Below are 14,287 nucleotides of genomic sequence, written 5' to 3' on the forward strand. Positions count from 1 at the left end.
AGGACTGAGCTAAGCCAAGCACAACTATTTGGAAGTGCGAATGGTACATTTGGACACAATTAACAAATTAATAAAAATGGTTTTACTGCAGGGAAAGTTGGCCACTGCGTCTATGAATGTAAATGAGCCCTGTAATGAGCACCATTACTAGCCTACTTCTTTATGATGCTTTAGTTCTCCTTTAACACTTGATACTTAATCATGAACTGAATATATTCTGCTATATATTATATATATTACATTGCTATCTGTATCTTCTATTTCCCATGTAAGTTCTGGTGTCCACAAAAAGGTCCACCAAATTTCCACAAGGATAAAAAAACAACAACATGGGAATGTAGAATCTTGAGCCCTAGACTCTATGATCTACAACACCTAAAGGGTTTAACTATGGGTTGAACAGTAGAGTGCTGTGGATTCAAGTACTTCAATATAAATGAAAAACCAAATATATACTGTATATAAATATATTCATGCATACAACATGCTTTCACTATCGTGAAGATAGTGATGCAAACTGAAGGCCTAATGTAGCTTTAGAATTTGCACAGCATAGTTAATGAAAACTGAAAGGATTTGATATCACAGAATGGTAGTAGTTTTTATGGGTGATTTTTGTAATACAGTATGCAGAGCAGCTTTGCTGCCGGTGCTACGGCAGTTGAATGATTAACACAAAACTGCAGTAAAATAAGCAGCTCTGTCACTAATGAGGCCACCGCTCAGCAGCCCTTCATTTTCCTGAAGTTTACACATTATTTTTTTACATTCTCCATATGGGTGCAGAAAAAAGAAAAGGAGCCGCCCTCTGTCATCAGCCCACATATTTAATCCATGTGCTTATGTCAAACTTAATTACAGCACATTGGGGGGAAAAAATAACAACTATGTCCTCTGAGAGAGGAAATAAAAGATCTAATGTGTGTAATTCTGTCAAAGCTTTTCTGAAGCCTTGTGAGCAAAACACCAAGCATAAGCCCACAGCTTTTCCCTAGTCTTGCAGCATGAGAGATACTTCTGTTTATCCATTTGCTTAAATGTACTTTTACGTATTGCTAACAAAGCTGTAGAAAGTGAGTAGGGGAAACAACAAAAGTCCATGGGAACGTTCTTATGATTAACTATAAACTCCAGTAAACACGCACATACACACATATATCTGGTCAGGTATAAAGTTCAGCTTCAATTCTTTCAATCTGCTTCATATTCTTTGCCTTTTACTGGCAGAAGATATGAATCCTTTCAGACATGTTGGATGTACAGTGGGGAATTCATTTCCATGCACTCCCTTTTATGCTCTGTTGTTATTGTTATTAAAGGGGACCCGTCACCCAATAAAATTATTCCAAATCCCATTTTATCATGTTAGTCAATCAAAATTAACTTTACTTACACTGTATAAATTATTTGAATCTTGTTTCCATCAGTCTGGGAACTCAAGCAGGCAGGAGCCATTTTGTGGACACTATAATTAAGGCAAGCCGTGCATCATCTCAGAATCTTGTTTGTACACCAGAATGGGGGACCTGATGTCCATCCCCATGCCCTGGTTACACAATTAAATGGTTAAGAGAACTGGGGGAATGTGGGGAGAGCAGTGAGATCTAGGAATTGTTGAATGGAAAGTGAAAGTAATTGCTTGCCCCACCTTTAAGCCTAAAGCATACAGCTGAGATTTTGAAATGAGTTTACAGCTTTTTATGTCTGGGTGACAGGTCCACTTTAAACAGAGTAGTGGAATGTTTTAATATGTCCTATCCCAAAAAGTTCAAGCTCCATATATATATATATATATATATATATATATATATATATATATATATATATATATATATATATATATATATATATATATATATATATATTTGCTATGACCTGCATTTTAATGCATGCACATATTTATTAAGGGACACTGGTAACATATGACTTTCAAACTGGGTTTATCGTCATATTTATTTTATTTAGTCTCTGTTTCTCACTCTGATTAATTAGTTTTTCCTTTGATATTTACATACTCTTGCCCCCTCCCTTGCCTCTGTCTCTTCCCAAGCTTTCTGGCTACATGTATCTGACACAAGCAAGTTTCCAGGGAGAATTTTCCCATGCCACTGTCCCTCAGTTCAGTTTAGCTACTTAGTATTTATAGCAACAAGAAGATTGTAATAGGGCAATTTGTTTTAATTTCCACTGCTTTTGTGTTTAACTTGCCCTCAGCTGTGGGCAGCCCTTTCATTGCTTTATTGCTGGGGTGTGTTTGGGGTGGGGTCGGGGGGACCACTTCCAGGATGCAAGATGCACAGGGCATAGAGCTACTCTGCAAATGTACTGTTCTCTAAAGCTGGTTTTCTCATTGAGAGAAGATATGCTGTAAGTGACTGAGACAAAGAGACAGGGACAGGCACTATGCCAAGCAGGGCCTGCTGCCAAAGCACATATAACTAGGACCATCTTGGAGTAAGCAAATCAAAAACACATGTTGGGGAGCAGGACTACTAGTAAAGTACTTGTGACAGATGTCCTGTAATATTTTTCTCTGGCCTTTATCGGAGACCTAACAGGAGCAATGTTTCAATAGTATGATTAGAAGGGTAGCAGGTGACAGGACCAATGGCAAACAGTAGAAGAAAGAGAAAGGAAAGTACAGTAAACCCAGTGGGCAGTCAAGTGAGTCAAGAGACAGAAAGTCAATCTCATGGGACCTCCAATTTTAGCACACACGCAGCTAGCAAAGAAGATACCATAGTAACGCAGTTGTAAAGTGGATAAAGTAAGAATCACAATATTTAGAAATACTAAATATACTTTTAAGGTTTCCTAGTGATGGGAAAAAAGAGCTCAGAGACGTCTGCCCTCAAGCACCCCCCACAGGATACAGAGTTGTGGAATGCCAACTCCATAGCAGGAGAAGTGGGGAGGGTTGGATTCCTAAGTAAGTCTTGCTGTACTTTCTTAAATATAATTAGATGCGCCTCATTAGCTCGCACTAAAGGTCCTTTGTACTTTTTTGGAGCTTGGTTTGCTGAACGCTCTGATGGCCGCTGTGTGTAGCACCCCTGGCCTGCGGAAGCTGTGCCCTTTCATCTCTCAGATTTATCCTCTTTCCACGCTTTAGCAAAACACTTTGTCATTTCCTTTGTTTTTCACTGGCCCTTTCCAGCTGTGTCACTTGTCTCTGAGTATACACAGCAGCTGTGGTATAAGGCATACACCTAACTCCAGCCCTTAGATTTCCGCTTTTGCCAAACTCGCTGACAGACCTGCAACTTTCCATTTTTAATACACTGTCCTGATTCCCAGTTGTCATCTTATTATAAATACTCCAACATAACCACTCAAAGAGTCCAAGCCTACTCACACTAACACTGCTTTGAGGTACCATATAGTGGCATTGAAGATTATAGATTTTAGAGTGCTCCACCAAGAGAGGGCTTGAATAACATAAGGACCATTTGAAAGTTAGATAGTATTATGGACATACTGAAACTAATAGACACTAACAAATATAATAATGCCCAAGTCTATCCCAAATGTAATGAACTTTTAGATTTTAAGCTTTTTTTGGGCAGAACCCTCTTTATCTCTTGTATTGGTTATTTGTGTTTTTTGTGTGTTCTCCTTTATTAATCTAAACACCAATTTAGTGCACAACGCTGTGGAATATGTTGGTGTATTATAAATGCATATTATAATAATAATAACCCTGTAGTAACTGAATTAACCATCTGGCCAGAAGTTTGCACGCCTAATGAACATTTGCTATAAAAGTGTAATGTTTACAACAAAGTAGAAATTTCATGCACATTTTGTAGCCTCAATGTAAACAGTCTCAATTCTAAACTGTTTTACAGTGTCCATACTATGTACACTTATGGGAAAACTTTCCAAAGAGGTAGTCTTGGATACGAAAGAAAAATCACAGATTCCATGTAATGTGTATGCCACATGCTCAGTCCATGTGTTCCATGTCATGCATGAATCAATGTAATGTCCAGACAGAGGCATACTTCAGCAGAGCTGAGATTATTCAAACCATCTGCCAATTTCTGGCTGTGAAAATATTCCAAGTTACAAGAGCCAACACAGTGGAAGACTTGCTCCTGCTTCCCATCTCCCTCCTCCTCCTCACAGTCTGCATTTTATCAAGGAAGAAGGTAAGAGCAGTGAGAGGCTGAGTATTCTATTTGTAGCAACACCAAAACTAAATTATCCATAATAGGAAGAGAAATTTAAGAAAATGCTGAGAATTGAAAAAGGGAAAATAAAGAGAACCAGAGTTTGTAGGCAGCCCAAATGAGTCAAGTTCAAAAAACTCTCAAAACAAGCGTTTAGTGGGAACTTTGCAAGCTGAATTCAGGGGTGTTTCTTCTAGCAAAAGATGGCACAAGTGATGGCTGACTGTATTCTAGGAAAACATCCTGTGCCCTGTGTTAAGAAGTAATGAAATGCTTTGATATACATTCATTTAATAAGGTTTAACCAAGTTTTTCTGAAATGTATTTCCAAGCTGACATTTGGTTGGAAACCCAGTCTTCATCAGATCTAGCAGAAATTTAATCAGATCTAGCAGAAATTTAGGCTTGCTTATAAACTTTACCTTTTTTTATTCAAGAGTCCTGTGTGTGCAGACTACTTTTTTGTGCTGGGTGCATTATCTCAAAATGTGGTGAGTCACTCCACTCAAAATATACATTGTCCAGCGAGGTCGCACACCATTGTATTAAAAGTTTGTAAGCATAAAAACAGCCAATGTAAGCTTAAATATAATCATCCATGTGGAGATCTATACAACGTCTCGGGTGCTTCCTGCTCCCTTTCTCAAGCTGATCTCCATGTAGAGCTGAGACTACAATTCCCAGAAGCTCACTTAAGCCCTGTGGTATCTCATGCGGTCAGGATGATGTCACCTTTGTGCGCAATGGCGCGGCGTAAAAACGCAGCGTCTATACACAGGTGACAACGTCAGTGTGACAGCGGAGCACAAAATTTCAGAATTTGAACAAAAGCCTGTGATGTTGTTTAGAAAGGGATGTAATATAGGTAAAAAAAACACGCAGGCAGAAATAGCACCTTTTCCTAGAGAATACACCTTCATGGGACACCCAAAGGAAGGCATGTTTCAATGCAGGGGGTGTGCACAATGCCGTTTTGTTCTAACTGGAGCAACTTTCATCAATCCAACAACGAATAGGGAGTTTAAAATTTGAGGTCATTACAGCTGTGATACGATTTATATAGTGTATATGCTAATATGCCCTTGTAATCTTGTTTATGTGGGTGAAACCATTCAAAAAGTGAGGGACAGATTTTTACAACATAGATCCATGGTTAATACTCATAATAGTGTTTTGCCAGTCTCTAAAAACTACATAGAAAAAGGACATACAGTGGAGGATTTGAAATTTCGGGGGATCCAGCATGTTCCCCAGCCCCGAAGGGGAGGTGATAGGGTTCTCCTATTAAAAAAGACAGAAGTCCAGTGGATACATAGGTAAAAAACCTGGAGCCCATTAGGTCTCAACAAGGAATTTGATCTCCATTTGTTTTTCAATTAGCGTCACCCCTTTGAGATGTTTATAATACTTGTCTATTGATGTATGAATTAGCTTTATTCCTTCAAAGATACCCAAAATCATGCCATATCATTGTATGTTTATGCCATTCTTCCATTTATAGTGTATTGAAAGATCACTGTAATACAAATTGAGCCCATTACAAAAATGGTGGGTACTGTTGAAAGGTTGAAAGGCGCTTTTCTGCCCGGCCGCCACGCCAACGTTGTCATCTGCGTATAGACGCAGCATTTTTAAGCCGCGCCACTGCGCACAAAGGTGACGTAATCCCGACCGCATGAGACGCCACAGGGCTTATAAGTGAGCTTCTGGGAATTGTAGTTACATTGGCTGTTTTTATGCTTAAAAAATAAACGCTATGGTTTAGACTTTTAGTACAATGGTGTGCAACCTCGTGTGTGTATACTCAAATTAGCTTTTTTTTTTTTGTACAGCACTTACACTTTATAAATAATAACCATAACAACAACAATACTTATAGGTACATTGGTTTACTACCTAATAAATGTAAAAGGGGTCATTCGCATCTCAAGTAAAGTGGGCTAAGTGCAATTTCGAGTACAATCACCATGTTTTTTATACCCACAATGCAGTATCGATTGCCATGATTACAGTGTAATTGCAGTCACAGGGGAATGAGATACCTTAAACAATTGCATCTCATGCATTAGTGCATTAAGGGTTCCAGCACATAGAGTGTGTTAATTACCTTTAAATGCTAATCAATCACTGGCACTGTTTGTTAATAAGGATAGAAAGCAACTGGACGTAAGTAGTGATGTTTCATTTGCTATCACTTGTATCCACGTGTGCCATGGACCTAAAGACAATGGGCCAATATATGTGGTTGCAATTTATCATGTTGGTAAATGCAGTGCATTTTCCAAGAATTCCAGCATTGTGAAGCCTGTCAAAAGCTCTCTCATTAGTAAATGGTGCACAAGTTGCAAAGTCATTATTATGAAAATCACATGAGCAGAATATGGGCTTTCTCTTACATGCCCTTCAATTGGGACAATTTTGTAAGGCAGTATCTTTCTCACTGCATCCGGCTATAGTAGGACGCGTATTCAAAACTTGAATGCTGACTACATAGCTCCTAAAACAGTTATGGAAAAAAACAGCAACCCCCCCATTAAAATAGATTAACCTTTCCAGAAGTCACCTTGTAATAAATTCCTAAAAAGCATCCAGACAAGTAATATGTCTGAGGAGAAATGACACAGGGCTTGTTACATGTACAGATCCACATTTTGCTTATTTTCTGTATATTCTGGCTTTTAATGGGTTTTAGATGCATGTTTTACATGTTGATGTTTGATATAATAAAGCAGGGAATTACATCAAACAGAATGCAATGTTGCAAAAAGTAAAAAATAAATTGAGAAACCACTTTGCCAAAATATTCTCTATCTATAATTTTTTCACAATAATTCTAGCATTATTATTACAATATTTTCTGCAGTGCTTTACATAGTATATGCATTATTATTAATCATATAATTATCAGTTGGTTTTAAAACTTGCATTATGGGGCAATGAAACAGGATTATTTAAGAGCAGTGATGCAAAGACTTCAGTCTCCTACCCATGTAAAACACATGGGACATCCCCCCCTTGGCTATTCATAGATAAACAATAAAGGAGAAGCCACAGTGCAGATCCTGACTGGAAGTGGCAATGTACAAAGACCTTCCCTGAATGGATTTTTTTTCTTCTAAACCATCACGTTTTGTTATCATATGTAAAAACAAAATTACTTCTGCATCTGTTTACCCCCTCAGTGACAAGGTTAAAGATACAGATTAGAAAGAATAAGCATTTGAAGTCTGATGGACAAATCTGGGTTTGATGGATACCAGAAGAATCTTACTTGCCTGAATGCTAAATCCTGACTGAAAAGTTGGTTCGTGCAAATAATGGTTTGGGGTGGTTTTTCATGGTATGAACTAGAACCTCTGGATCCAGTGATAGAATATCTTAAATCATACATTGATATTCTTGAAAATGCCATACTTACTGCTTTATTAGTCTGTAGAAAGTTCTTCATTAAGCCCCCATGCAAGACAAAGTGGCTGTCCCTGTCCCTGAAGGAAAAGAAAACCTGTTGGATAAATGGGAGCACTGTCTGCAAGTCTAATCTCCCATCATTACTGCATGGCCTAACTCAGTGCTGTCAAACTTATGTGCTCCCTGTTTTTATACCACACCCATGTTAACACAAGACCATGTCCACATTAATTGTGGTAGAACGCCAAAAAACCAAATGTTTGGTGCTCACTGCAGGGATATCAATCATCACTCATATGTGAAAAAAGTTAATTCATATTAAGACATACCCTTAAATCCATATGTGGATAACACAGCACCCCCCCCCCCCCAGCACAGGATTAAACACCTTAGGGGCCCCTAACATTAATTTTCAAATGCTAACAAACCCCAAAACAAATACCAGGCTGTGATCCATAGGCAGAGCAGGGCACACACAGGGGGCATAGGGAAGGCAGACTATAGCACACCCAAGGAGAATAGGGCAAGTAGAGTATGGCACACCCAAGGAGAAAAGGGCAGGCATATTGTAGTATGGCACACACAGGGAGCATAGTGCAGGCAGAGTATGGCACACATAGGGAGCATAGGGCAGGCAGAGTATGGCACACACAGGGAGCATAGGGCAGGTAGAGTATGGCACACAGGGATCATATGGAAGGCAGAACAGAGCAGGAGACAGGGAAACCTATTAGGACCACTCTATGCTGTACTACATACAATGAGACACAGTGTTGATATCCCTCCAGCAGTTTGTATGAGTGTGAACAGGTGAACAATGTGGGTAGTTTCAGTTTGGGTCTCAGGTGTGAACAGTACAGATCTTTAGGGGTGTGAATAATAGAGGTATTACAGGTGTGAACAATGCAGGGGGGACTACATGTGTGAACAACACAGGGGATTACAGTCTGTAATTGAGGTTTAAACAGTGCAGGGGCCAATTGCTCTCTGTAGTGATGGATTTGAAATCTTAGACATGGTAAGCAGACACAGCAGGCAGACTTTCATGTGGGGGGCCACACAAGGGGGGTCACAGGCCGCATGCGGCCCGCAGGTCACCAGTTGGGCAGCCCTGGTCTAACTAATGCTCTTGGGGCTGAATTTAAACAAATATTGCCAACAATATTCTTAACAGTCTTTGCAAAGGCGTGGAGATTTGATTTCAAAATGAGATGTTGGAGAGGCAGGTGTCTGGATACTCATTATAACATAAGGGTCCATTAACTATATCCTTTGACATAATTGCAAGTCATCATCATAATTTATTTATTTTTATAGTGCCAACTTTACAATAATTTAAAATGAACAATAATTTAACAAACAAAGGTTATAGAGTAAGAAATAGGATCAGAAGGTCCTACTTGCAAGACCTTACAATCATGCAAATGAGCACAGCAACTTACCCTATATAAAAAATGGTATTTGAATTCAGGAAACAAACAAGGTGAAGGGCACATGTGACCTTGTGGCCTTTTTGTTTCCTTACAGGTTTTTGATCCCCTTCAGAGGGTCTGAGGCTGATGCTCTTGGATCCCACATTTCTGGTAAGTATGCTTCTGCATTTTACAGAAAATGCACACCATTCTTGCATGTAATATTCTAAATATAAATACTCATTATTTGGCATTTTCATATAGACTATATATTTTTAAGGCTAGGGCCAGACAGGGCAGAAATCAGCCTTCCGAAATCCATAGGCTTATTTCAGTCCCTGACTGCTAGCCAAAGCGGATTTACATAGCAGGCACCCCTAGGCCCACTGCCGCACGTCGCCCCTGTCCCCTCCCCTTCAGTCGAGCACATGAGCAAATATCCATAATTGTATCCAGAGCACTGGTTATTGGAGTGGGAAATTTAAAAAATGATTGTATCTCCTATAAATTCCCAGTGCTTCTCATCCAATGCAGGTGTGGTTGGGTGGCATGCTGGTAGCCGTAAGCCTTGTGTTTGCTCCGACGTGAACAGACTCTACAGATTTCAGCTCGAAATGCAGTCTTATGTTTTTTCACAGAAATCTGCCGAGTCTGTTTGCACAGGAGCCAACACAATGTGAGCAGACAAGAAGATTTGGGTTGCAGTTGGGGTCTGAAATCAGCCAGGGAATGCACTTTCCACTTTGTATCTTAATTAGAAGTTGCTTTGTCCATTTTGAATAAAACGTTTTAAATTTAAACAGGCTGTTTGCTATACACTCGATAAAGGGCGAGAACCCCAATACATGTTGTGTGCGTTGGCACAACAAAGGCTCTGCTGTAAAGTCTATACTTTCAAGATTTTGATTAAATAACTGTATACACCTAAACACTGTTCTGCATAGTAAAAATGTAGTGTTGCATGTTGCTAAAAACTCCCAACTTTTTATGTAATGCATACTGTTATACAGTAATTATAGGCCACAAATGAAACTTACACTATAATATAATACCCCTGATTTATAAAAAGAAGGGGTTAAGTGTATGCACACACAAGATAGATAGATAAATCATAAATAAAAACCATGTCATGTAATTACCAAAAATTAACATAAAACTTAAAACAAGAATTAGCTACTCATTTCAATGCAAAAACTTCTCATGTGCAGCAAATACCATTTTCAGTCCAGTCTCTACAAATCCAATGCTCCCGAGACACACAGAGACTACATTAAACAGGTAAAAGGCAGACAGATTAAATTTTTAATAACTATTTTTTTTTTCACTTGAAATCTTCTGTCAACATTCTGTTCTGTTCTTCATCTTCAACTTACATACTCTTCCTCAAACACAACTTATCCTTGAATTTTGATGTCATTCCTTATCAGAAAGCTGACAGCCCCCAAAATGACATTTCTATGTTCGGATCTTGCCAGAGATAGAGGGATTTTTTGATTCCGATGATGCATTCTGCAGATCAAGCAGCCTGAACACCAAGGACACCTCTGAGTCCTAATCCCTTGACCCATACGCCCTCCTCTAACTAGCTATTGACATTGAACTTAAGAAGCACCAGTGCTTAGCTGAGATAATGAGAGCTGCAGGCCAGCTGCAGAGGGATCAAGGGAGACGCATGCAGTGATGTTGGTGCTAATAACATCAGTCTAGGGCTTTGAAAGGTGGAATTTTCCCCCCACAAAATACATTATGCAGCCAATATTGATGTGGCAGAATGTTTTTTCAATAGCCTTTGAAAAACTATAAAGTTTTTATAAACAAAATTGTCCAGGTATCCCAATAACAATACAGGTGTATACTAATTGTATTAGTAAGAAAACTTAGATTTTTGTTTGTAACATTCATACAACTCTGCATTTAAAGTTTGGTAGCCTTGTGGCACACTTGTTTTGGTAATAGTTATACAGTGTATATTACATAGGTACCTCTCATTCCTGAGTTAATTCTAAATGAATGAATGCCCTTCTGATGTTAAAAGTCACTTGCAATCACCTGCCTGGTAGTCTGTGTTTATCAAAGCACACCAGATGATTGCTTTATATCGCGCTGGGCTTTCATATGCTCTTCTTAAAATACCTTAAAATTACTCCCCTACCTTTATATTTACATGTAGCAGAAGGGCAATGGTACATGTGGAAATTGCTCTTCCTTTAGGCGACAAAAGTACGCAAAACACATTTGAATTGAAAAGTTTTACAATCACCTGTTGCGAGCTGGTTGAATTGCCTGAAAATGCAGACGGAAGGATCTACACATGATTATTCGGCTTACAACATGGCATTTCATTTCTTTTCATTCAAAGGTATTGTTGCACATGTTAAAGCCTAAGGAAAACATGATTTGCCATTGTGAGACCTGGAGATTTTTAAGTAGCCTTAATAAAAAATGAAACCCTAAAAATGATTAAACCTAGAAATGCCATATTTCATATTGTTAACTTACTGTACTGGCCTGAAAAATCAGTATCTCTATACCAGCAATGATCCAGGCCTATTCAATTTTGAAGAGGGGTAGTAAGATGATTACTTACCACATAAGGGAAGAGGCCAGCTGCACCGCCCTGAGCTCTCAGCATGGGAGTGGACAAACCAAAAATTCATTGGAGCAGACACTGAAATAAAGGCAATCTTCCACCAGGCAGTTGAATCAAAGTGAAACAGTTTATTGTGTCCATAGCCTTACGCGTTTCGTGCTACAAACACTTAGGGGGTTATTTATCAAAGTCTAACAAAAACTCAGATTACAACAGGTTTATTCTTCTTATTTATTAGTAGATTTTCCCTGAAATGTGGTTTGCGGGGAAAAAATCCAGATTTACCTTTTTTGGGGATTTTCCCCCCGAAAACTCAGATTTTGTATGCTTTTTTCCCGAAAACTCTGAAATCTTCGGAGTATTGCACAAAACCCAGCGCACATCAAAAACTCATTGGGACTTCTCCAATTGACATATGCAACCTCAACAGGTCTGAGATGCCAGATTTTCTGATTTGGACTTTTTCCATCCTCGGGGTATAATAAATTCCGAAAAAAATTTAGATTTTTTGTTAAAAGTCAGATTTTATGTAAAAAAAAAATCAAATTTTTTTGGGGATTTTTGCTTTTGGAGTTTAGTAAATAACCACCTTAGTGGATTTCAGAGTTTTCGGGAAAAAAGCATACAAAATTGGAGTTTTTGCGGAAAAATGTATACAAAATCTGAATTTTCGGGTGGAAATTCAGATTTTTTCCTGCAAACCAAATTTTCGGGAAAATCTAAAAATAAATAATTAATTTGGATCATATTTGATTAGTACGAATCATATTTTTCTCCTGAAAAAAAACTTGAATGTCAGGAAGGCTATTAATATCTCCAAATGGCTCAGTGGACCTCTGCCATTGACTTGTACATGAACTCGGCAGGTTTTAGGTGGCAAATATTCGAATTAGGACTGCTTCCATTGTCGAGGTGTGATAAATCTCACATTGCAATTTACATTTGAATAGGGGGATTCAAAAAATTCGAATTGACTATCTGCCCCTTGATAAATCTGCCCCTTAATGTGTTATAATAACGGGAAATACAATTTAATTCAATGTTAAGGGCGGAAGTCCAAACTTTTTACTCCTCTTTTTGAAAAAAAAAAAACTAAACACAGGTTAAATGTATAAACCACAATTAAACAAAACCACTAAAAATTAGTTTGTTTGAAAAAAAATGAAGTTTATCAAGTTGAAACAGCAATGACGACAATATTTCCTAAAAGTAGAAATCTGCACAACATAATATTTATCTGTGAATAAAATGTAATGACATCATTTGTGCACCTTTAGAGCCATTCTTGGCTTGCCTTTGCCTTCAAAAGTCTGTTTATCTAAAAGAGAACCTAATGAACATGCACACAGTCATAGCTGGAGCTCGTTTGAAGCAATAAAGCTGAGTTGAAGCTAGACATCAGTTGTGGCTGCAGGATTTATTGAATCCTATTGAATATGAATCATTACAGCTCTGCAGTACTACTTTATAATAAATAGCACAGACCTGATCTTCACAAATGAAACATATAACACAGAAGAACACAACAACTGCAATACATCCTGCAGCAAATGCATTTTATAATATTCCTTGTTAAAGGTGAGATCAGGTCAGCTGAATATCAACCTGGGACTACAGATTGTGCCTGATTTTGTATCATATAAACCTTGTAATGCACAACCTCCAAAGCCTAGATTGTGTACAGGACTGTCATTTATTAAATAAGACGTTTACCTAATAAGATATGATCATTATATTTTGTGTTTTTACCCCAATATCGGAAAAATCGTGAAAGTCGGCAGTATCCCGGTACTTCATGAACTGTTAAATCACGAAGACCGCGAAAATCTGAAAAATAGTGGAAATCAGGAGGAGATTCATAGAATTACGCTCCGCAGTGGAACCCACGCGCCGAAGTGAACCAGGCGCCATCTTGGATCTTTGGGAAAAAGGTACCTGCAAAGTGGAGAAATCGTGAACAGGCTGGTTATCACTAAAAGTCTATGCCCGGCTGTGCCCTTGAGGAAAGACCGGAACACAGGATCTGTTGAGATCAATACAATTATTTTGGGGGACATTTACAGCTGGAAAAAAAGGAGTAGGGGACGCCACATAAATTCCCTTTGGAAACCCGTTTTTCATCTACAGCCTTATACAAATTAGCATGAAAATCCACTGAGAGAAGTACCTTGTACCCTATACCGAATTGCCGAACTGGAGAACTATAACTCACACCCAAAACACAAAAAAACTTTTCTAAGTTGGAGAACTTTAACTCACAGCCTTCCTTGCTATTTCATAATTTTGGCAAGCACCTATCATAACCAAGGAGTAAATATTGTATTATTAAAATTTAAAAGAGCGTTTACCCACCTGGAGTAACTTGATAATTGTTTTTATGTAATTTTACTGATTATCTATTTATTGTGTTTCCTGGCCGGCCAGTTTTTAAGAATTCTGTTTGATAAATAAATTATATACTTTTTTGAATACATTGGTCTTAAAAAACACCTTTAATTTATTCCTAATAAGATATCCATATATTTTAGACTGTAGCAATCTAACTGATTTTGCGTTTGGCCTATATTAATTTTTTAGTTATGGAAATTATTTACCTTTTCTGTTCAACTTCTCTTCCAAACTTTTAAGTAATAAATCTAGGGTCACTGCAGACATATACACGTTACAAATCAAGAAGAAATTAAAGAAGCTATACTTTATGTCTG

The 14,287-nt window shown here is 38.1% G+C and overlaps 1 long non-coding RNA gene across 1 annotated transcript; it reads left to right on the plus strand.

Annotated features, from left to right (window-relative positions):
* Positions 1 to 9,173: 9,173 nt before the first annotated feature.
* LOC121403017 lies at positions 9,174 to 13,929 on the plus strand. The gene is made up of 2 exons (XR_005966951.1): positions 9,174 to 11,351; positions 13,357 to 13,929. It is a non-coding gene; the product is annotated as an uncharacterized LOC121403017 (long non-coding RNA).
* The last annotated feature ends 358 nt before the right edge of the window (positions 13,930 to 14,287 follow it).

This window comes from Xenopus laevis, chromosome 4L (assembly GCF_017654675.1).
Source record: "Xenopus laevis strain J_2021 chromosome 4L, Xenopus_laevis_v10.1, whole genome shotgun sequence".
NCBI lineage: Eukaryota > Metazoa > Chordata > Amphibia > Anura > Pipidae > Xenopus > Xenopus laevis.